The following is a 23,509-nucleotide window of genomic DNA, read 5'->3' as shown; positions in this document are numbered from 1 at the left end:
AAGAGCAAACGATAATGTTTTATAAATGCCCTACTTGAAAATGCTTGTAAATGCTACATTGGAATACAGAAGTGATTTACCTAAATAAAGAGCGATAGGGGCTAAACAAATAAGTAGTAAGCAGAGAATTAGTTTCTTGTAATACTGATGTTCCTAAGTGGACTGATGGCATCAAAGCCTCTAGCCCATAATCTTGAGTTTCCCTAAACATAAGGATTTTCTTCTTTCATGTATTTCCTTTCCAGTTCCCCCTAAGTGCCCACACTTTACCACAGATACTGAGTGTGTTGATGGAAGAGTGGGAACCATGTTTATGTGTGGATTGTGAAATATTTTGTTAATTATACATTTCTTTCAAAATATAAATGATATTATTTATTTTGGCTTATTCTTATGTAACTTATTTTAATTTATTTTTTAAACATTATTTAAGATATAAAAGGATTCTTGTCATAATTGCCTTGTATAAAGTGCATTGCATTATAAATGGATGGATGTATAAATGGGAAATACATTGAATGGACTCAAGAGCTAGAATGGTAAGTGAAAGAAATGTTTTTCCTTCCAAAAGAATTATATCAAGGACCCAGAAAAAAATTGAATATAACCTCATTAGGAATCTGGATTTGCCTAGGGACAGGTATGCTGAAATGATAGAACCAACCCAGAACATAGTGGTTGTCAATATGCCTAGGTATTAGATGTGAATATTCTGTATAGTGGAGAGTGATTATTCATATCACCCAGCTATTAATGCCCAACTTACATTATACTGGAAATGCAAAGATAAAATATTGCTGAGAGGCTTTGTGGAGGAGAGATAGGTTGAATTTGACTTTGAAGGTTAGATGAAAAATCACAAATAGAGAAAGGAGGAAGGACACTCTAGGAGGAGAGAGTAGCATGGGCAAAAGCACAGATGCATGAGAGCAGAGAGAATACATAAGGTGGCATAGTGCATAAAGTGTTAGCCTTGGAATCAGAAAGACTTGAATTCAAAACCTGCCTCAGATACTTAATAGCCGTGTGAACCTGAGCAAGTTACTTACTTTTTTTAAACCTCTGTTGCCTCATCTGTAAAACAGGGCTAAGAACACCTATCTCATGGAGTTGTATAACAAGTAAAGCTCTTTGCCATCTTTAAAGTACTATGTAAATATAGTTATTATTTTTGTTTCACTGAAGAGTAAACAGTTTGATTGGCAATAAATTAAGATGAGGTTGGAAAAATAGGGTATCACCAGTCAGAATAAGAAGAATGCTAAGGAGAAAAAGATTCCGAACTTTATTTTATAGATAACATAATAGTATTAGGCTTATTTTAAAGTCAAAATGAAAATAAAATTAATGCAGCCGTGTTGAAGAAATTGTAATTAATGCCAGAGACCAAGTTCTGGGGTGATGATCATGGATTGGTGTTTAATTTTCATTTTAAGTCTCAAAAACTTTTATGAGTTTGACTCAGTTCTGGCTTCCTTTCTTTTGTTCTTTTTTCTCCTTCATTTTAGCTTTATCCCTAGGAATAGACTTTTTTATTGCCTTTTTTAATAAGCATGCTTCAGTGGTCATGCCTTTGACAGTCAGTTTCCTATGATTTTCATAAAACCAACTTCTCCTCACTTGAAAGGCATTGTTTTCTTCGTTTCAGAATAATCTCAAAGAGAGAAATGGCTGATGAACAAGCCTGATCTTGTAATAGGCAAGATTCTACAAAACAAGGAGTTTAACTCCGATAGTATTTGAGACATAAGAATGTTTAAAAATGAGTCACTGTGGATTCATAATGAGTCATTCATCACAGAAAAATAGTAAGATGAAAAAAAAAATATATATATATATATATATATATTCCACTTGGATTTCAGAGACTATTTAAGACAGTTCTGCTCAACAGGATTATTAGCAATTTCAAATACAATTTGCCAACTTTCACTAATCAGATTGCCAAAATGATGGAAAGTAAATACCAAAAAGCTAAAGATACAAAGTCAAGAAGTATAATAGAGGGGAAAAAAAGCAACTTACTCATGAAAAATGGAAGAACTGATTGTCATGACACATAGTAGTCCATCACCTTTTAATTAGGCAAACTGCACAAAGGATCCGACAACATTTACCAAATGACCGTTAGACCATTTTAAATGATTTTTAAAAAAAATTTTATTCACAATTATGTGTAAAAACAAATGTTAACTTTTATCTTTTTATTTAAATTTCTAATTCTTTTCTTTCCCTTCTTGCTCTCTGAGATGATAAACAATTTATACATAGGTAACCATGCACAATTTCCACATTAGTCCTATTATGAAAGAAAACACAGACTAATACAAAAACACACAAAAAAGTGAAAAATAATATATTTCAATCTTCAGTGTTCATTACTTCTTTCTCTGGAGGTGGATAGCATTTTTCATCATGGGGTCTTTTGGAACTGTGTTGGATTGTTGTCAGAGTACCTAAGTTTTTATATTTAATCATCTTTACAATATTGTTTTACATATTTTTACACATATTTCCAATATATGTTGTTACTATGTATAGTAACTTCACTTTCCATTTCTTTGTAGATTTTTCTAAAACCATCCTGCTCCTTATTTCTTATAGCACAATAGTATTCTGTCACACTCATATAAAAATAACTTGTCACCTATTCCCTAATTGATGGGCATCCTTTCGATTTTGAATTCTTTGCCACTATAAAAACAGCTGCTGTAAATATTTTTGTGCAGATAAGTCCTTTTCACTTTCAAAAAATCTCTTTGAGATATAGACGTAATAGTATAGTATTACTAGGATAGACTAAAAGTCTAGAGTATGGACAGTTTTATAATCCTTTTAACAAAGTTCCAAATTGCTTTCCAGATGGTTGGGTCAGTTCACAATGTCAAATGTATATGCAAAGAGTGTATATACATAAAGTGCTTTATAAATGAGTTAATTCAAATAGTCAATAAACATTTGTCAAGTTCTTACTATATGTCAGTCACTATATTAAACAATATAGGCGTATAAAGAAAAGCAAAAGATAGTCCTTGCCCTAGAGGAAATCACAATTGATAGGGAAAACAAAGATCCAGCAAAAAAAAAAAAAAAAAAAGACTGAAAAGAATGGATCAGATATGAAGGGAAAAAACTAAAAGAGAGTAGTATCAAAAAAATTTTCAAGAGGCGTATGATTAACAATGTCAAAAATGGCAGAGAAGTTAAAAAGAATTTGGATTGAGAAAGGGCCATTGGATTTGACAGATCACTGGTAAATTTGGAAAAAAGCAGTTTCAGTTTCACAATAATAATAGTTTAAGCTGATGAATATATCTAGTTTCTTTCACAAAACTCACGTTGTGTTCACTTATCCTTCCATCAGGCACATACAATAAAGCTCTATTTAAATGCCTCATTGTTTAATGGAGGTCACCTTTGGTTTTCAGAGATCATGACAGCACATTTCAAACTCCAGTAGGTTCCATCAAGTTGGAAAAGCTTTGTATCTGGGCATGATAATAGACTAAAATAGATAAATTCATGACCTCATTTGGGGTTTTCTTGGTGAAGTTTGTCAATTCCCTTTCCAGCTCATTTTACAGATGAGGAACTAAGGCAAACATAATTAAGTGATTTACCCAGAGTCATTTAGCTAATAAGTATATGAAGACAGATTTGAACTCAGAAAGATGAGCCTTCCTGTCTCCAAGTCCAAAATTCTGTCCACTGTGCTAACCAACTGCTCGAAGTATCACCTAGCTGTCCATCATTCAAGGACTGGTCACAAAATAATGATATTTTTTGTGACCTATGACACATATAAAAACTAAAGGAGAGAGTGCTTCAGGATTTTAATAGAATTGAAGTAAGAATATGGATAACAATCAAACACACAAAATGTAAATATAGCACTTGATATTTCATGAGGTACTTTAGGATCCTTTAATCAATGTTGGTCTTTCTGTAACAAAAGGGCCCACTCTCCCTTGTAAAAATATGTTGCCCTGTCAATGCTGAAAAATTACCTGTGCATATATCTTGTAAATTAAAAGCTATATAATAAAAAAAGAAAGGGAGAAAAAATATGTTGCCTTAATATTAGACTATCCACACATATGAAGAGTTAACTCTTCATCCCAGGAAAGGATAATTCTCTGGGAGGATAAAAGAAGGGCAGCATTGGGTCTGACAGAATCGACTCTGGGATAAAGTCTTGACGCCAGGCAGGCTGAAAGGAGACCAGTCTGATTTGAGGAAGGACAAGAGTTGGAGGAGATTCAGAGCTCCCAAGAAACCTGCGCACAGAGGAAAAGATTTTACAGATCTCCTCCCAGAGAATGGGCATGGGACAATGCAAGGGCTTCTGGGAAGAAGTACTTCAACCAATGAGCTTCCTCCTCCTAAGCATGCAAGCTCTTCCCCAGGAAAGGCCGGAACTAGAGAATTGTCAAGTACTGACTTAGCACTTAGTAAGAACCTAATATCTCATTATCTCATTAGCACTTAGTAAGAACCTAACAACTCTTTGAGTCAGAGGCTATGTAGCACATCATTTCCATGGCCCAGATACAACTTATTATTGTTGCTGTTTTGTTTTGTTTTTTTCCCCACAACTGTCAAGTCCCAAAGAAAATACATGGACTACCTCAGTCCACAAATTCCATTTCATTCATAGCTGCCTCCACAATATAATCTCCCCTTCCCTCAAATTAACAATCTTCTGGCACCTCTTTTTTCTATTGAGCATGAATTATTTTGAATTATAGATATTTGTGTATATTATTGTATTTTTCTACTAGATTGCATATTATCAAACGTTCAAGGGCCATTGTGAATAATGTATTTTGCTTAAAGCATGGATTTTTTTAATTAAAGTTTTTTTTATTTACAAAACATATGCATGAGTAATTTTTCAACATGTACCCTTGCAAAACCTTCTGTTCCAAATTTGCTCCCCATTCCCCCATCTCCTCCTCTAGATGGCAGATAGTCCAATACATGTTAAATGTGTTAAAATATATGTTAAATCCAATATATGTGCACAAATTTATACAGTTATCTTGCTGCACAAGAAAAATCGGATCAAGAAGGGAAAAAAACCTGAGAAAGAAAACAAAATGTAAACAAACAACAGAAAGAGTGAAAATGTTATATTGTGGTCCACACTCAATTCCCACAGTTCTCTCTCTAGATCTCTTCATCACTGAATAATTGGAACTGATTTGAATCATCTCATTGTTGAAGAGAGCCACAATCATCAGAATTGATCATCTTATAGAATTGATGCCCTGTATAATGATCTCCTGGTCCTGCTCATTTCACTCAGCATCAGTTGATGTAAGTCTCTCCAGGCCTCTATGTATTCATCCTGCTGGTCATTTCTTACAGAACAATAATATTCCATAACAATCATATACCATAATTTATTCTCTTTGGGATATAAGCCCAGTAGAAACACTGCTGGGTCAGAGTATGCCCAGTTTGATCACTTTTTGAGCATAGTTCCAAATTGTACTCCAGAATGATTTGATCCTTTGACAGTTCCATTAACAATGTATCAATGCCCCATTTCCCCCCATATATCCTCCAACATTCATCATTATCTTTTCTTGTCATCTTAGCCAATCTGAGAGCTGTGTAAATGTACCTCAGAGTAGTCTTAATTTTCATTTCTCTGCTCAATAGTGACTTGAAGCCCCTTTTCATATAACTAGAAATAATTTCAATTTTTTCATCTGAAAATTGTCTTTTCATATGCTTTGACCATTTATCAGTTGGAGAATGCTTTGATTTATTATAAATTTGAGTCAATTTTCTATATATTTTAGAAACGAGGCCTTTATCAGAATCTTTGAATATAAAAATGTTTTCCCAGTTTATTGCTTCCCTTCTAATCTTGTCTGCATTCATTTTATCTCTACAAAACTTTTTAATCTAATATAATCAAAACTATCTATTTTATGATCAATAATGATCTCTAGTTTTTCTTTGGTTACAAATTCCTTCCTCCGCAGGTCTGAGAGGTGAAATATCTTATGTTCTTCTAATTTTTTAAAAAATATCATTCTTTATATCTAGATCATGAACCCATTTCGACCTTATTTTGGTATATAGTGTTAGGTGTGGGTCAATTTCTAGTTTATGCCATACTAGTTTCCAATTTTCCCAGCAGTTTTTGTCAAATAGTGAATTCTTATGCCAAAAGCTGGGTGTCAAACACTAAATAAAACATGGGTTTTTAACATCTCTTTTGTATCATGGATCCTACTTCTCTTGGTAGTCTGGTGAACGTCTTCTCAGAATATTTTTAAAATGCTTAAAATAATATAGGATATACACAGGATTATAAAAGAAATCAATTATACTGAAATATAAGTATCAAAACATACGAATTTTTAAAAAATTCATGAACCTCAGGTTAAGAACCCCTTTCTTAAAGTATTCTGTAAATGTCAATTATAGTGATGATGATGATGAAGAAAAAGAAGAGAAAAAAATAGAAGGGCCTGAAAATAGCCTCTTACTTAGTCCCTACTAGAATTCCCTAGTAGAATGTAAAGAGACACTACAGACACATACACACACATATATACATACACACACAGAGTAGCTATTCAGAAAATATTTGGTGAGTATAACTGAATTGTTGAATTATTGAATGCCATGGAATAATCATAGTTTATATCCTAAATAATTAGATTAGATAATCTAGTTGACAGAGAAAAATCATTATATGTGAAGTGCTTCTTCCAGACAGCTTACTGGAGTTGGATAAGCCTCTTTAAAAAGATGTTCATGAGGGCCCACTAAGTGGATCTTAAGTGGGTAATGGGAGACAGAAGGGCCATGGCATAAGTATAGAATGGAATGAAAGAAAGGTACATGTTACTAGAGGAAAAGTTGTAAAGATTGTTAAGCTTAAAAGATTTTAGTCAAATTTTATGAGGAAAGAAAGAAGAAACCAATGAAGACAGTGGAAAACTATAAAAATGGTAATTGGTAGATTATATTAGACAAAAAGTAAGAGAGGAATACAGTAATAAAATGGGCACTGTACCAGTTACTAAATAGAGCATGGACAAGTGGCTTAGAGAGGCCTGGATAAAGCTCAAATGAAACATCAAAGACTTAGCAACAACAAATGCTATGTTGGAAAGCAAGCAGATCAACAATCAAAAAGGTGAAAGTAGCAGCAACTTTATGGATTTGAAAGGCCTCAACTATAGAAACTCTAGAGTCCTCAAGAAAATGCATATAAGAATTTGTAAATTGATAAATGGTCAAAGTATATGAAGAAGCAATTTTCAGAAAAAAGAATTCAATAATCACATTAAAGTACTCTAAGTCACTACTGTTTAGAGAAATGGAAATTAAAGCAACTCTGAGATATCACCTCATATATAGTTAGTATGACAGAAAAGAAAATTGACAAGGGCTGGAAGAGATATGGAAGAGATATGGAGAGACATGAATGCATTGCTGTTAGAGTTGTGAACTATTCTGCAGAATTATTTGGAACTAAACCCAAAGGTCTATAAAATTGTGCATAATCTATCATCCAGAATTAATAGATCTATATCCCAAGAAAACCAAAGAAAAAGGAAAATGAGCTATTGTACAAAAATAATTATAGTAACTCTTTGTAGTGGCAAAGAATTGGAAATAGAGGATGCTCATCAGTTAAGGAATAGATGAATAAGTTGTGGTATGTGATTGTAATGAAATACTATTGTGCTATTAAAAAAAAATGATGTACAGATGAGTTTCAGAAAAACCCCAGAAGACCCATAAGCATAGATAAAAAGTGAGCAAAAGAAGGAGAACATAATGTGTAGTAACAGAAATATTATAATAATCATCAACTGTGAAGACAGCTAATCTGATTAAGCACACATCATGAAAAATTCTACTTATCTCCAAAGAAAGAACTGATGAACTCTGAGTGCAAATCAAAGAATACTTTTTAAAAAAAAAACTTTCTTTATTTTTCTTGGTTTTGTGTGTTCATACTTTCTTTTTTCAACATGGTCAATATGGAAACAGGTTTTATATGATTTCATGTGTATAATCAACATCATATTGCTTATTTTTTGTTATTGTTTTTTTGTTTGTTTTGTTTTGTTTTGTTTTTTGCTGGGATTGAATGACTTGCCCAGGATCACATAGCTAGAAAGTGTTAAGTGTCTGAGGTCACATTTGAACTCAAGTCATCATGATTTCTGGGCTGGTGTTCTATCTACTATGCCACCTAGCTGCCCTCTGGGGTTTTTTTTGTTTATTTGTTTTCTTTTTATTATATTGCTTATTTTTTCAAGGAATGGGGGAGGGGAATGAAGAAAGAGAATTTGGAATTCAAAAATTTATATGTAATTTATTGAAGTAAATAAAATTGTTTGTTTTTGCTGATGCAATTGGGATTAAGTGACTTGGCCAAGGTCCCACAGCTAGGAAGTGTTAAGTGTCTGAGGTCAGATTTGAACTAGGGTCCTGCTGACTTCAGGAAGACTGTTCACTGCACCACCCCAGTAAAATGTATTTTTAAACTACAAAGAGGAAAATATCTTTAATATGCACAAGAAGAAAATCATTTCTTTAATAAAAGAGAATTAGATTTGCCTTTTTCCCCCTCATTGTTGAAATCCTATGAGTAAGCAAATGAGCCTGCTCCTCCAGCTCAGTTTTGTTCTGTCTCAGCCCTCTGACACATTTATGCTGCTGGAAACCACAGCAGTGGTGGCAGCAGCACCATGGTGACAGGGGCAACCAGGGACACATTCAGAAATGGAGGTTTCAGGGACTGATGTTGAAATGTATCTATTACTTGTCCAGATCAACCCACATTAACAGATGCTACTCACCAAGCTAAGTGTAGATATGTGGTGGGAGATGATGGCGAGAAGTGAGAGAGAAGAATGGTGAGTGCCAAGCTTGGCAATCCACAAAGGTCAGTTCATGCAGCCACAAGTCTGGCCACCTTCTAAGTATAACATGGTTGCTCTGGCCTCCCTCTCCCAGGACAAGCCTGTTACACTTCTCCCCCACAAAACACACACACACACACACACACACACACACACACACACACACACACATACACGGGTCAAAAAGTCTCTTTTCTCTGTCATTAAGCCTCTACCCTCTGTGAGTTCTCCCAATCCTAAGGGTCCAGTGACTAACACTGAAGCTTCATTGTTATCATTTAACATAAGATTATCTTTTGCAAAGGAATATTTGCTTCAAAGAAAGAGCAAGAGCAAACACACAAAATTTTCCCAATCACCTCATAGGCACAATTGCTCACTATATGTCTCCCTTTGTAGACCTGAAGACCTAATGAAGGACAATGGACTCCTAAGTGGAAGAAAACATTAATAATATTACAAAACATGTTTATAGATCCACTTGTGGGATACATGGAATCCCATGAAAACATTTATTTTTTATTTTGTTTTATTGTAATACTATTTTATTTTCCAAATATGTGCAAAGATTATTTTCAACACTTACTTTCACAAAATTTTGTATTCCAAAATTTTCTCCATCTTTCCCTCCTTCCCAAGACAACAGCAATTCAGCAAAGGATAAACATATGTAATTCTTCTAAACATTTTCATATTTGTCATACTGTATAAAAAAAATCAGATCAATAGGGGAAAAGCATAATAAAGGGGAAAATAAATAAACAACAACAAAAAGCAGAAAATATTATATGTTGATCCACATTCAGCCTTTATAGTTCTGTCTCTGGAGAGAGGGCACTTTCCATCATTAAGCCTATTGGAATTAAATCTTGAATCACCTCATTGTTGAAAAGAGCCAAATATATCCACTCATATGAAAGAGTGTTCCAAATCACTACTGATCGGAGAAATGCAAATTAAGACCACTCTGAGATACCACTACACACCTGTCAGATTGGCTAAAATGACAGGAACAAATAATGATGAATGTTGGAGGGGATGTGGGAAAACTGGGATACTGATGCATTGTTGGTGGAGTTGTGAAAGAATCCAGCTATTCTGGAGAGCAATTTGGAACTATGCCCCAAAAGTTGTCAAACTGTGCATACCCTTTGACCCAGCATTGCTGTTATTGGGATTATATCCCAAAGAAATACTAAAGAACGGAAAGGGACCTGTATGTGCCAAAATGTTTGTGGCAGCTCTTTTTGTTGTAGCTAGAAACTGGAAGTTGAATGGATGTCCATCAATTGGAGAATGGTTGGGTAAATTGTGGTATATGAAGGTTATGCAATATTATTGCTCTGTAAGAAATGACCAGCAGGAGGAATACAGAAAGGCTTGGAGAGACTTAAATCAACTGATGCTGAGTGAAATGAGCAGAACCAGAAGATCACTATACACTTCAACAACAATACTGTATGAGGATGTATTCTGATGGAAGTAGAAATCTTCAACATAAAGAAGAGCCAACTCACTTCCAGTTGATCAATGATGGACAGAAACAACTACACCCAGAGAAGGAACACTGGGAAGTGAATGTAAATTGTTAGCACTACTGTCTATCTACCCAGGTTACTTATACCTTCGCAATCTAATACTTAATGTGCAACAAGAAAATGGTATTTACACACATATATTATATCTAGGTTATATTGTAACACATGTAAAATGTATGGGATTACCTGCCATCGGGGGGAGGGAGTAGAGGGAGGGGAGGATAATTTGGAAAAAATGAATACAAGGGATAATATTATTTTAAAAATTACTCATGCATATATATACTGTGGGGAAAAAATTCTAAATAATGATAAAAAAAGAAAAGAGCCAAGTGCATCACAGTTGATCATTATATAATCTTATTGCTGTATACAATATTTTCTTGGTTCTTTTCACTTCACTTAGTGTCAGTTCATGTAAGTCTTTCCAGGCTTTTCTGAAATCAGCCTGGTCATCATTTCTTATAGAACAATAATATTCCATTATATTCATATACCATAACTAATTCAGCCAATTCCCAGATGAGAGGCATCCACTCAATTTTCACTTCCTTCAGGAAAATATTTCTTGCAGGGGTCCTGTTTAGGTAATAATTTGACTAAACATATATTACAGAATTCATGGGTTTATATGAAGTATAATGACTTACTGACGAAGGTATAGAATAATTACCTAACAATATTCACGTTTTCATTAAAAGGATGGTGATTTAAAACACTGAACTGTATATATCTAAATTAATGGATCTAGACCCTCACCCCACTTGCTAGGATTACTGCAATAATCTCCTAATTGTTCTCCCAGCATCCAGCTTTTCCCTTTTCCAATTCATCCTTCATGGAGACGCAAAATTAATATAATAAAGGCCTGACCATAGCATTCCTTTCAGCAAGAACCATTTATGGCTCTCCACTGCCTTCATATCAAACACAAAGTCCTCTATTTCATATGAAGCCCTTCACAGTCTGGTTGAAGCCCATCTTTCCAGCCTAATTACATATTCCTTTTCCACACACAGTAAATGGATCCAGCCACATTTGCTATTCCCCATACACAACAACCTTTCTCCTTTCTCTGCAGTCTGCACAGAAATCCCTCCAGTCTGGCATCCTCTCCCCTCCATACCTTCATCTCTTTAAATCCTTCATACCCTTCAATCCTCATCTCAAAACTTCAAGAAGTTTTCCTAATTCTCCCTGTTGTTATCCCTTCCAAAAATCACACGGCATTTACCTTTATATAATGTATCTGTGAGCACAGTGCCTCTCTTTAGTAAAATGTAAGCTACTTGAGGACAGACACTGCATCACTTTGGTATTAGGATCTCTACAACATTGTACAGGAGTTGACATGTCGCAGACTCTTCGACATGTGCTTATTAATGGCACTAACACTACAAAAGTCCTTGCCTGCCTTCATAGAGTTCACAAAATATGACACCTCCACAAATAACTATAATGTCAGCTAAATTATGATGAATGCAAGATTAAGGTACAAAGAACTCAGGAAAAAATATAAGTTAAATAGAAATTAGAGCTAGAAGAATCAGAAAGAAGTGGGGGAAAGGAGGCTTTTGGCAGACATAAGGGAAAGAGAGTGGGCATTCCAGACTTAAGGGACATAATACAAATTCACAGGGCAGGAGCTATCAGAGTTTTGGAGAATAGGTCCTGTTCCTATCTGGTTGAAATATAATATTATAAAACTAGCAATGCAAATAAAATATAATAGTCATATGCAAATTCAAATAAAATCTGGAATGAAACAATTCCACCAAAAAACAAAACATAAAAAGCAATTTTTAAAAATTTAATTGGCAGTATAAAATAGTAAATGGGGTGGCTAGGTAGCACTGTGGATAGAATGCTGAGTCTGAAGTGAAGAAGTTGACATCTTACTGAGTTCAAATCTGGCCTTAGGTGCTCAACTGTGGGATCCTGAATAAGTCACTTAACCCTGTTTGCCTCAGTTTCCTCACCTATAAAATGAGCAAAGGAAAAAATGACAAACCATTCTGGTATCTTTGCCAAGAAAACCCCAGATGGGGTCACAAAAAGTCAGATTCAGCTTAAATGACTGAACAGCAAGAATAGTAAATGGAGTGTTGGTCTTGGAGCCAGGACCACCTGGATTTCAAATCCTTCTTCCAAAACTTATAGTCTGGGAAACCCTGAGCGAGTCAAAGTTATCACAGAGCAGATACAGGCCTGCATGAGTAGAAGGAACTCTTTTATCTCAGAACTTTATACCAGAGAATTCATAGTCTCTACCCTAAATAGAGGCAGTTGCTGGTACAATGGATAGATTGTTGGGCCTGGAGTCAGGAAGACCTGGATTTAAATTCTGTCTCAGATGTACACTAGCTGTGGCCTTAGACAAGTAATTTAACTTCTGTTTGCTTCCTCAAATATAAAATGAGAGTTATAATAATACTACCCTTGCAGCTAAGTTCTAGGGATCAAATGAGATAATAGTTGCAAAAAGCACTTAGCATAGTACCTGATACATAATAGCTACTACATAAATATCTATTCCTTCCCTCCCTAATCAAAAGTGATTGCTCTGATTAATATAAAAGTATTTACCAATTTTTGACCTACTATTGAGTGTTGCCTTATGTCTCTTTCAATGACATTTTATGTGCTTAGTTAACTACATAAATCAAATTATCTGAGTAATTTATTATGAAAGCAATTATTTTTAATAGTGTCTTATCTGCCAAGACATACATGGAGTTTTTTCAAGAAAATAATAAAGTAGATTTAATCACAATTCTCATTAACAATTAATATCTCAATAAGAGCCTAAATTTTGTATTATTAAAAAAGAAATAAAACATTTGAAAACTTTCATCTTTATCTCCTTTTTAATGTTTACTTTTGTATATATTTCACAGTACAATCTATTAGTACAGTATTACAAGCATATAAATTACAAATAAAATGTTTTGCTGATAGACTACCAAAATAATTTGGAAAACACTGTCCTGAAACACTCAGAGTTCAAATGATTCTCCCAGGTCACACAGCTACTGGTGTCAGGGACCAGCCTGCTCTAAGCCAGCCTCCCTCTCCATAGTTCTTCATGTAGAATTGAATGTAGACCCCCCCCCTACTTCTAGTCCTCCACCTGTAAAGGAACAGAAAATGAAAAAGTGTGTTTCCAAATCCAAACTGATTATTTTCGAGGGTTCAAAGACAGTGATTGAGATCTCTAGTTAAGATGATTCAATGGAGGAAGAAATATAGCTATGTGACCCTGATAAATCACATAACATTGTTTCTTCATCTGTAAAATGAGCTGGAAAAGGCAAAGGCAAACTACTTCAATATCTCTACCAAGAAAACTCCAAAAGAAAACTCCACAAAGAGTTGGATATAACTTAAAAGACTGAATCGACAAGAAGACCTAAATTTTGGCTACATGAACTTGGGCAATTTGATTTAACCTCTCATCCTAAATTTCCTCACCTGTAAAAATGGGATAACAATAGTACCTCTCTCCCAGGGTAGAGGTGAGGATTAAATGAGATAAATGTAAAATGCTTTGCAAACCTAAAAGTGCTATATAAATGACAATTGTTATTGTTATTCTGTCTCCACTATATACTTGGTCTTATCATGTGGAAATGGGAAATCTTATCATATGGTGTTTAGGAACTGGGGAAAAAAGAGTGAAAAACTGATATTGAAGCACTTAGCTCCTTCTCTAGCTGCTGGAAGAAAAATCCAAGATGACTTTGGCCAAGTAGATTTTCTCCATCAAGCAAAGGACTTTGGCAATTTTCTGAAGGGACTGATTTAGGCAAGGCAGTCCCCAGCCTACATGCATGATTCAGGGTATTGCTGGAAAAATCCTTCAGCTTTCCTAATGCATGATCTTGTCCCTGGACTCTGCCTCTAGTCTATCCAGGAGCTGAATGTGCTGATGGATCTGGGTGAGCTTGTTGGGGTCAAATTCCAGTCCATTTCAGTCAGAGTTCCCCTGAAATGTAAGATGTTTTTTGTTTGTTTGTTTGTTTTTGTTCTGTACAGTTGGAGCCTGAGGAAGAGGCTGAATTAAAATAACCAGGACAAATCCTAGCCACTCTCCTGAAGAAACTAGAAGTAGAGATGCTTCTGAATACTTCCCATCTCACTTTCCCCAACAACAAGTTAGCTTACTAAATACAAAATTAGCAACCATCCAACTCAGCTTAAAATCAGAAGCTACTTCCTCTTTCACCACTAGCTGTCTTCACATTATTTAGGTCAATTTGCAAGTTCGATTCAAATATTCCAATATCCTATACAATATATTCCAAAACAAAAAAGGGATGAGGGGCGGCAGCATTCATTTAGCTTACAGGTCGTTCACAATTATTTTGTTTTATTCTGATATTTTTCATTTTTATCTTAATAACTTTAATAATTTGTATGCCTACAATGGTGCTTCCTAAAAAGGAAAGGACCCCAGAGTAGAGACTTGCTTACTGGCTTTCCTGCCTGATTATTTTTTTTGCACCTGAAAGCAAAGATAAGGAAACCCATTCCCTAAGTAATATTTGGTATTCTTAGGCAAACCTCCCCCTGAAACAGGTTATAGTTATTGACTTGCTTGGCTGGGTTCAGATATGTGCTTCAAGTGCTTCAAGCTCTATATTGTCATGGATGACTTGTCTTATTGATATGTTTACTCGCTCTAATTGTATAGTTTGTGATCCAGCCACATGTTTCTATTCTTTAAGATTCTTGGACAGCAGAATATAACAATAGAGAAAGAATCTATTCTTGATGCAAACTTTCAACTCAAGTTCTCTTGCTCTGCCCTTAATAACATTTAAGGATAGTTTTATACTATCATTTCTGTGATGTTTCTTTTGATATTTTAAGGCCAACTCCCTAGGTTGTTTTTTTTTTTTTTCTTTCCCCAAGTAAGCCTGAATTTATATTGTAATCTTCTTGAGTGCGGAGAATGCCTATTACTATAAACCCTCTATAAGTAATCTAAAAAGAGTACCATTAATAAAAATATTTTCATGACATCATCATTTTACATGTGTAATTAAGGTCACTACTGGAAAAAATCTAAGTGTATATATAATGAAGAAAGAAGCTCTAGCCAAGAAATAATGTTTCAGGATAAACAAATTCTTTCCTATTACATTCCAGTGTCAGCTACTAATAATTGCACACACTGGGTGTGAAATTTATAATTAAATAACTTTGTGTTGCTTAGTAAATAAACAATCTTAAGACATTTAAAATCAATAGCTCCATAAATGGAACTCTGTAAATGCCACTTAAGAGAGACAAAAGCTTTTTTTTTCTCTCTTCACCAAGAATCCTCACATTTTCTTAAGCTTTATTTCTTTATTTAAAAAAAAAAACAAAAACATCATTTAACAATTATCTCTATTCCTATCCCAGTTCTGATATCTATTGTTTGGGATCTAGAGATTTAAAAAACACAAGGTTGTATAATAAACATTTACTTAAAGTGTTCAGGTAATGGTATGATGACATTTCTATGAGTTCTGTTTCTTAAAGGGAAATGGCAATTACTCCATGACTTCTGTTCTGAATAATTCTTGCCTGTCTTCCAACATATTCAACATAAAAGATCCACCTAAAAAAGCTAGATAATTTTTCCCTAGTTATTTAATATCTTAACAGTGATGGTATATTGCAATATTTGGCTAACCAGCCATTGTATCAAAGTTTGCCACTTGACTGATCTTCCTTTTCCAGTCATACATAGCTTTGATGTTCTTTCTTCCAATTTTTGTTCATTTTGTTGTTGGTAAGATATCACAGTCTGCTTACATGCACCTTTTCGTTGACTTTAGATAATTTATAATTTGCAATGTGTAAGCATTTAACATGACTGGGAGAATAGTGAATCTAAAAAGAAATAGGTTTTTATAGCAAAATAGATTAATAATTATAAGCCCTGAATTTTTTCTCAAATGCAATACACAATTTTCTCTGAGAACTTAACTCAGGGCATAGATCACCGTCCATCTGAGGTACTGATCAAGAGATAGGGAGATAGATAGATGGGGAATGAGGGTGGGGAGACAGACAGATAGACAGAAACATGAATGAATAGATAGATGCATGCATAGATGATGGATATATGGGTTATCCATATAGTTAAAACTGCAATTTGGGTAATATATAATTTTTGTCAACTTTGTTTTTCTGATTGTGGATCAACTGAACTATTATAAACAATTAGAGATTTCAGTGAGGTGACTTGGTAGTGTTCCAGAGCTTAATGTAATTGGAATAATGCTATCTATAAATAAACTATCTTGACAAACTTTATGAATGATCAGCAACTTCTGTTCTCTATGGATTAGGTATAGGATAGCTTTATCTCCTGAAGTCCAGCTCCATATTACCAGCTACTCATTGGACTTAACAGCTTGATTGTGGCAGTGGCAGTAGGCATCTCAAATGCAACATGTACAAAGCTAAATTTATTGTGTGTTCCCTCTAACCTAGCTGCAGTAGGAATGACTTGTTCTAATAATCTAGATGGGAACAATGATAGTAGACCACACTGAGCTGTTAAAAATTTACCACAAATGTTCCAGTATCTTTAAAAGGCAATGAAAATATCCTTGAGACTTGATTGGTCCAACATACTTAGACTTAAATAACTGATGTAAATTTACATTTACCTAAGGTATAAACTCATAACCAAGTTATTCAAGCTCCTCAAGCTTGATGGACTTCTTAATGATGTGAAAGTCAACACAATTTAATAACTATAAGGAACTAGAATAGAAGTGGGGGGAGAGCTGCATCCAACTTATTGAATATTCTTCCCATTCTATTATTAAGTAAACTTCTTTTGTAAAATATATTGTCTACATGTTTCTAATTTCACCCTAATCTTAAATCTGAATTAACAGACTAACCTTAATTAGATTTTGCCATGAACACCAACACTCTTCCAAATTTCTTTTTTCCTGTTTAGGGGAATTCTTCTAGTCATCGCAGTTTGCAATATTGGATTCATCTTTACTTTTCTGTCTCCCTCAGTCCTATATCCTATTACTTACCAAATATTATTAATCTTACTACTGCAACCTCTCATTCATCCATTTTCCCTTTGCCACTCACATAGATACTCTATGCTAGTTCAGGTTCTCAACCTCTTCCACCCAGACTATTGAAATATGGCCTTCTAATTGGTCTCCCAGCCCACAGTATGTCTATGTCTATTTTTCTCCCACATAGCTGCACAATTGAAATTTTTAAACGTAGAACTGATTATGTCAATGTCTCCCTATTACTTCTAAGAATAAAATAATATGTAAACTATTCATCCAGACATTTAAAGCCATCTACAATCTGGATCCCTCTTATATTTCCAGCTTATTTTATATTATTCCCCTTCATATACTCTCCAATTTATTCAAAGTGACCTGCAAATTGTTCCCTTTATTCCATTTCATCTCATATACTTGCAACTTAGTATAAATGTTTTGCTACATCTGGAATGAACATTTTCCTCTTTCACTTCATAACATCCCAAGTGAATTGTATTTGGTAGATTTGCAATTTTATATGCAATGATTTTTTTTTATTATACTGTGCCTATGCTTATTTTATTCAATAAATTAAAAATAAAATAAATAAAAATTGTTAATTACTTTCCCTTTGCTTTAATAGACCATATCACAGAATGATGAACATTTTAGACCATCATTGTGAATCTTTTACATTTTTAAATTTGTCATTTCTAGATCTTTTCATCAGGGTTTACCTGTTATATGTGCCTTGAAATCCAATGTAACTCAATATTTTAAAACCTAAATTATGTAAGGTGAGGGATTTCATAATGATTCATTAATTCATATCCTTTTTGAGGGACTTCTATGTGTGAGATACTATGCAAACAGTATTTGGGTCCTAAAACCTTTGACTGCTAAGATCCTCAGGAAACACATTTTATAATATAGGTAAAGCTTCAACACATGTAATGTTATGGCATAGAAATCAATTCATCTTGGTCATATAATATGTATGAACTTCAATTATCTTAAATCCTAGAGCATAAATTCTGGCCTGGCAGATCCATTCACTGAAAGATGACTCCTTAGTCATTTCTGAAGAAAGAACTTGCAGAAAAGGTTATTTATGTGTTCTCCTACTTTCTCCAATAGGTCACCCAGAATTATTTGCTAGGAATAAAAATGAGGAGTTGCAGCTATGTCATTATCACAGAGCCCTGAATCCAGGATTGTATATACTGCTCTTGATAGACCATTTAGTGATAACTACTAGTGGACTTTGGATGGAGGGATATGTATCTGATCCAGAAATAAGGTGATTGAAAGAAAATGCTCCATACTAAAAATGAAAAAAAAAAATGGTACATCCTACCTTTGATATATCATTTGGTGATAATTATGGCTGAACTGGACTTTTGGGGGTACAAATCTGATCCAGAAATAGGAAAGTGATGATTGGGAAAAGAAAAAAAAACCTCTCCATACCAACAATGAAAACCAAATTGCTTCTGTACCTCCTCTAAAAGTTTTTCAGGGATCCAGGCCATGGTCTATTTTGATGGTGACTTTATCTCTTCCAGGAATCACACCCAGCCCATTGAATTAGTCCAGGCAGTCCTCCTGTACCTACTTCAGTAGTGGTAACTGATAAGATGGGGAAATGTCCATATAAGATAGAGGAGAGGGAATTTTTCTGGTGATCATAGGTCTGCAAAGAATCTGAAGGATTCATGTAAGGTAGAAGAAGCTTTACTATAGAAGGGGACTTCTATATCAATAAACGACCTGTAACGCTTCCTTAGTTTTAGAAACTGTGCTCTGATAATGATTCTCACTCTTAGAGTGCAAAGGGCTCCTAAGTTATGGCATAATATCATTCCATAAACAAGATGATAAAAAATAACCCAAAGCTTTCCAGTGGACAAGATAGGCAAAAAGCACATTAGATTTTAAAATCTTCTTATCTTAATCTATGTTTTGGTCTACTTTGGATAAGGCATGGAGATTGGATAGGCATGGATTTATCTTGGAGAACAATCCAATGGTAACACAATGAAGGCAAGCCTCACATAAGCCATGCTTCTTCCCACCTTGCCCTTACTCCACACGGATTGTTGCCGTTATCTGATTGATACATAAAGTCACTTCTCTCCGTCTCTCAGTCAGTCACTCTTTACTCAGTCACTTGAAGTAAAGAGAACGCATCTTGAGGGAACATGATACAATATCATCATTCACTCTACACATAAGAATCTTTATATTGATTGGCAGTGTGGTCTCAAGGTGAACAGTTCTGTGAAAACATATTCTAAAATCAGTTGGGTTATGTTTTATATATAACATGAAATCCATTATATGAAAACACTTGCCTTTATGACCTCACAAAATTCAATGAATATGTATTCATTCAAATCAAACAATAAATATTTATTGAGTGTCTATTATGTTCACTATACTAGATGCTGTAGAGAATATAGAGAAGACAAGACACATAGCTCTCATTTCTGCAAGAAGCTATTTACACATTAATCCAGGTGAGTGAAAGATTACTGTTCCCCTCCTCCCCTCAGGCAGTCAAGAAAAATCCTTGATGGAGATAGGACTTGAACTGGTCCTTAAAGAAAAAAATAATCAGCCCACAGTCAACAAATATTTAAGTGGGGGCAGCTAGGTGGCACAGTGGATAGAGTACCAACTCTGAAGTCAGGAGGACCTGAGTTCAAATCTGGCCTCAGAAACTTAACACTTCCTACCTGTGTGACTCTGGGCAAGTCACTTAATCCTGATTGCCTCAGTAAAAAATAAAATAAAATAAAATAAATTAAGTGCTTGTTCACTCATTTTTCAATCTTGCCCAACTCTTCATGACATCTATTTAGGATTTTCTTTGTTTTGCTTTTATTTTTTGGGGGGGAGGTGTATGGGCTCATATATATATACATATACATATATATATGTATATGTATATATATAATATATATGATTTTTCCAATTAGATGTAAAAGGTTTTTTTGAGTTTCAGATTCTTTCTCTTCCTCCCTTCACCCTCACATTGAGAAAGCACATATAAAGTTATGCAAAACTTTTCCACAAAAGTCATATTGCAAAAGAAAACAGATCTTCCCCACCTCACCCCCTCAAAAAAACTAAAGAAAAATTAAGTTTTAAAAAAGCATGCTTTAATCTGTATTGACACAAGTTTTTTCTTTGAACATGAATAGCTTTTCATCATTTGGGGTTTTCTTAGCAAAGATACTAGAGTAGTTAGCCACTTCCTTTTTCAGCTTATTTTACAGATGAGAAAATTGAGGCAAACAGGGCTTAGTGATTTGTCCAGGGTCATACAGCTAAGTGTCTGAGGCCAGATTTGAAGTCAGGAAGATAAATCTTCCTCACTCCAGGCCCAGTATTCTATCTGCACTAGTAAGTTACCCGTGTAAATGCTTACTATTTTCAAAGTACTGTGCTAAGTACTGGAGATATAAATATAGGATTGATCTTTTTCCTTGACTGGGAAATTGATGAAAAAAGTCTTGTTACAATTTCTATAGATCTTCTGTCTCACAAAGCACTAACTCTATGAACCTAACTTTCCTTAATGAGATAATTAACTGAAGATTCAAACTCCATTATGACACCTTATAGGAGCTAGAGCTCTGAGGAATTGCACAGATTGGATATAACCCCTTTCATTTTACATAAGAGTGTGCTGGTAACCATTGGTTTAACAATCAGCTCTCTTGAGAAGGAGAATGTATACATTACAGATTTTGAAATTAAATTTAAAATGTTAAATTTGTCTGCATCATTTTTTAACTCTAAACATCAACAAAACAATAAATAAAATCTTGATATGCAGCATTTGGAGATTTCTGAGGGGCAAAGGATCATACTAAAATTTTTAATAATCAGTTCAAACAAGCTAGTTTGAGCTTGTTCCATCTTATTCCTGATTTTACTGTTACTAGTAGAGGAAAAGTAACTTCTCCAAGATTAAGCAACAACAATTCAATCTGGCTTTAGACTCCAAATACAGAGTTCTTTTAATTCTATCATATGGTCTCTCACCCCAGAAACTACAGTCAGTATCGATTCCTCTAATCTTTCAGGATCCCAAGTCAGAGGTCAGGTTATACAAAAAGTCACAGGATATATTCATCATAGATCCTTTTTAATGGTACTTCTGTCATCCCCTGGTACTGTTTAAGTGAATCTTATTTCATCAGGCTATAAAAAGTCTATTGCCATAATTCTCCTTTATTGGCCAAAAAACATATTGATCTTGAATCATTTTTTCATCATGTTGGATATGGTCCAGGATTAATGCTTTCCGTGCTGCATAACAAAAAGATAGTTCAAAGCCTATAGCTTGCTGCTAGTCAAATAACATTTTAATCAAGACAAGGATAAGAAGGAAGGATTGAAATGGAGGGTTCAACATGGCTCCCCCTATACAGTTTTTGTTCTTTGCCACCACACATCACTTTCTTCAGCAGGAAACCTTCAAAAAATGTTGGACAGAGAGAAAATCAAGTCAACTTGAATCCACATTATTCTTGTGTAATTTTAGGACAAAACTTCTTTCCTACCCTGAAAGAGGTTTTAGGGTCATGGTTTCCCTAGGTGTTGTCAGAACTTTCTAATTCTAAATAAGACAGAGGCTTGGTAACAAGTACTTGCTCCTGAGCAAGAAGATGAGGCTCAAAACTATGATAAGTTGATTGGCAGTTGTGATTGCCCACTCAGCAAGCACTATTACCAGTTTCTCCTAATTCCTAGGACCTCAGAAGAATTTCTGGCCACTATCTTTTACAATGCTTATACCAATCTTACCAAACTTACCTTAAGCACAGTAAAGAAGGAGGGTATTGAGGTATGGAGTTGGGGTTGCTATAGCTGCTATTGGTAGAGCTGAGGAGGATTTTATACTCTGTCTTCCACTCTGAAGATTCCTGTATACCGGAGATAATAACTGGAAGAAGCAAGGCTTCTTTGGTGATGTTTACCAAGATGTTTTGGACAGTTTTACCAAGCAGTTGTGCTGAAAGGAGATAAAGAGAGATGGAACAGAAGGAAGAGTTAGAAAGGGGAGATAGGAAGAAGTAAGGAAAAGGGGAAAGATGGAAAGGGAGAAAAGTGGAAAGGTTGAGGAGGAAGGATAATAGAATGGGAAAGAGAATAGAGAAATTAATAGAGTGAGAGAGAAGAAAGAGAAAAAAAGATAAAGTAGGAGGAATGAGAGAAGTGATAATACAGAAGGGAGGCAAGGAATGGCAATGAGATGAAAGAGAAAGTTCTCCCTAAGGGACTTGGGAAAGATAGCTTCAGAAAATATTTCAGCTGCTGTAAGCTTTCCCAGTACCTTGATTTTTGTGTTCCTTTCTATCATGCCTGACCCTAGGGAAGTATTCCAGATGGTGCTATACTACCCAAAATCCTAGGCACAAATAATATCCAAAGGCTCAATGGTGAAAAGTCTATTAATAATAGATGCATCTCAGGCAATACCTGAGATTTCTTCTCTCAAGTTTACCTGCAAGATGAGTCATGAATCCCCGAGGCCATTAAGCAGCAAATCAAATACAAACTCAAACTTCAAATTCCAAAGTCAGAGACAAGAATTACAACAAAAATGGAGAAAACAAGAAAGAGTTAGAAAGATGGAAAATGTTGTTATAAGTGAAACATGAAAAAGCTAGTAGTGTTAAGAAAGCCAAAGAAAACCAAATCCAGCCATGAAAAGAGGCTATCACTGACTGACAACTTACTTTGCTCAGCACAAACTCCAGTATATCTCTCTTTACTTCTCAAGTTACACTGATCTTAAAGAGGAAAATCTTCTAGAATTTGGACCTTGTACAGTTAAGCTAGTCCCCAGAAACTTTGGAACTCATGTTCATTCAGTGCCATGTTGTCTCTGGATGTAATCCTACCCTCATTCTCCCAGCTTTTAGACTAAGTGGACTTCAAGAGCTTGATTTAGAACTACTACCATGAGACCTCACTTCTTTGGTTGCAAAAGTCTGTCAGAATAAGAAGGACTTTATTCCCTTCAGAGGTT

This window comes from Sminthopsis crassicaudata, chromosome 3 (genome assembly GCF_048593235.1).
Source record: "Sminthopsis crassicaudata isolate SCR6 chromosome 3, ASM4859323v1, whole genome shotgun sequence".
NCBI lineage: Eukaryota > Metazoa > Chordata > Mammalia > Dasyuromorphia > Dasyuridae > Sminthopsis > Sminthopsis crassicaudata.
This window is presented reverse-complemented; position numbering follows the sequence as displayed.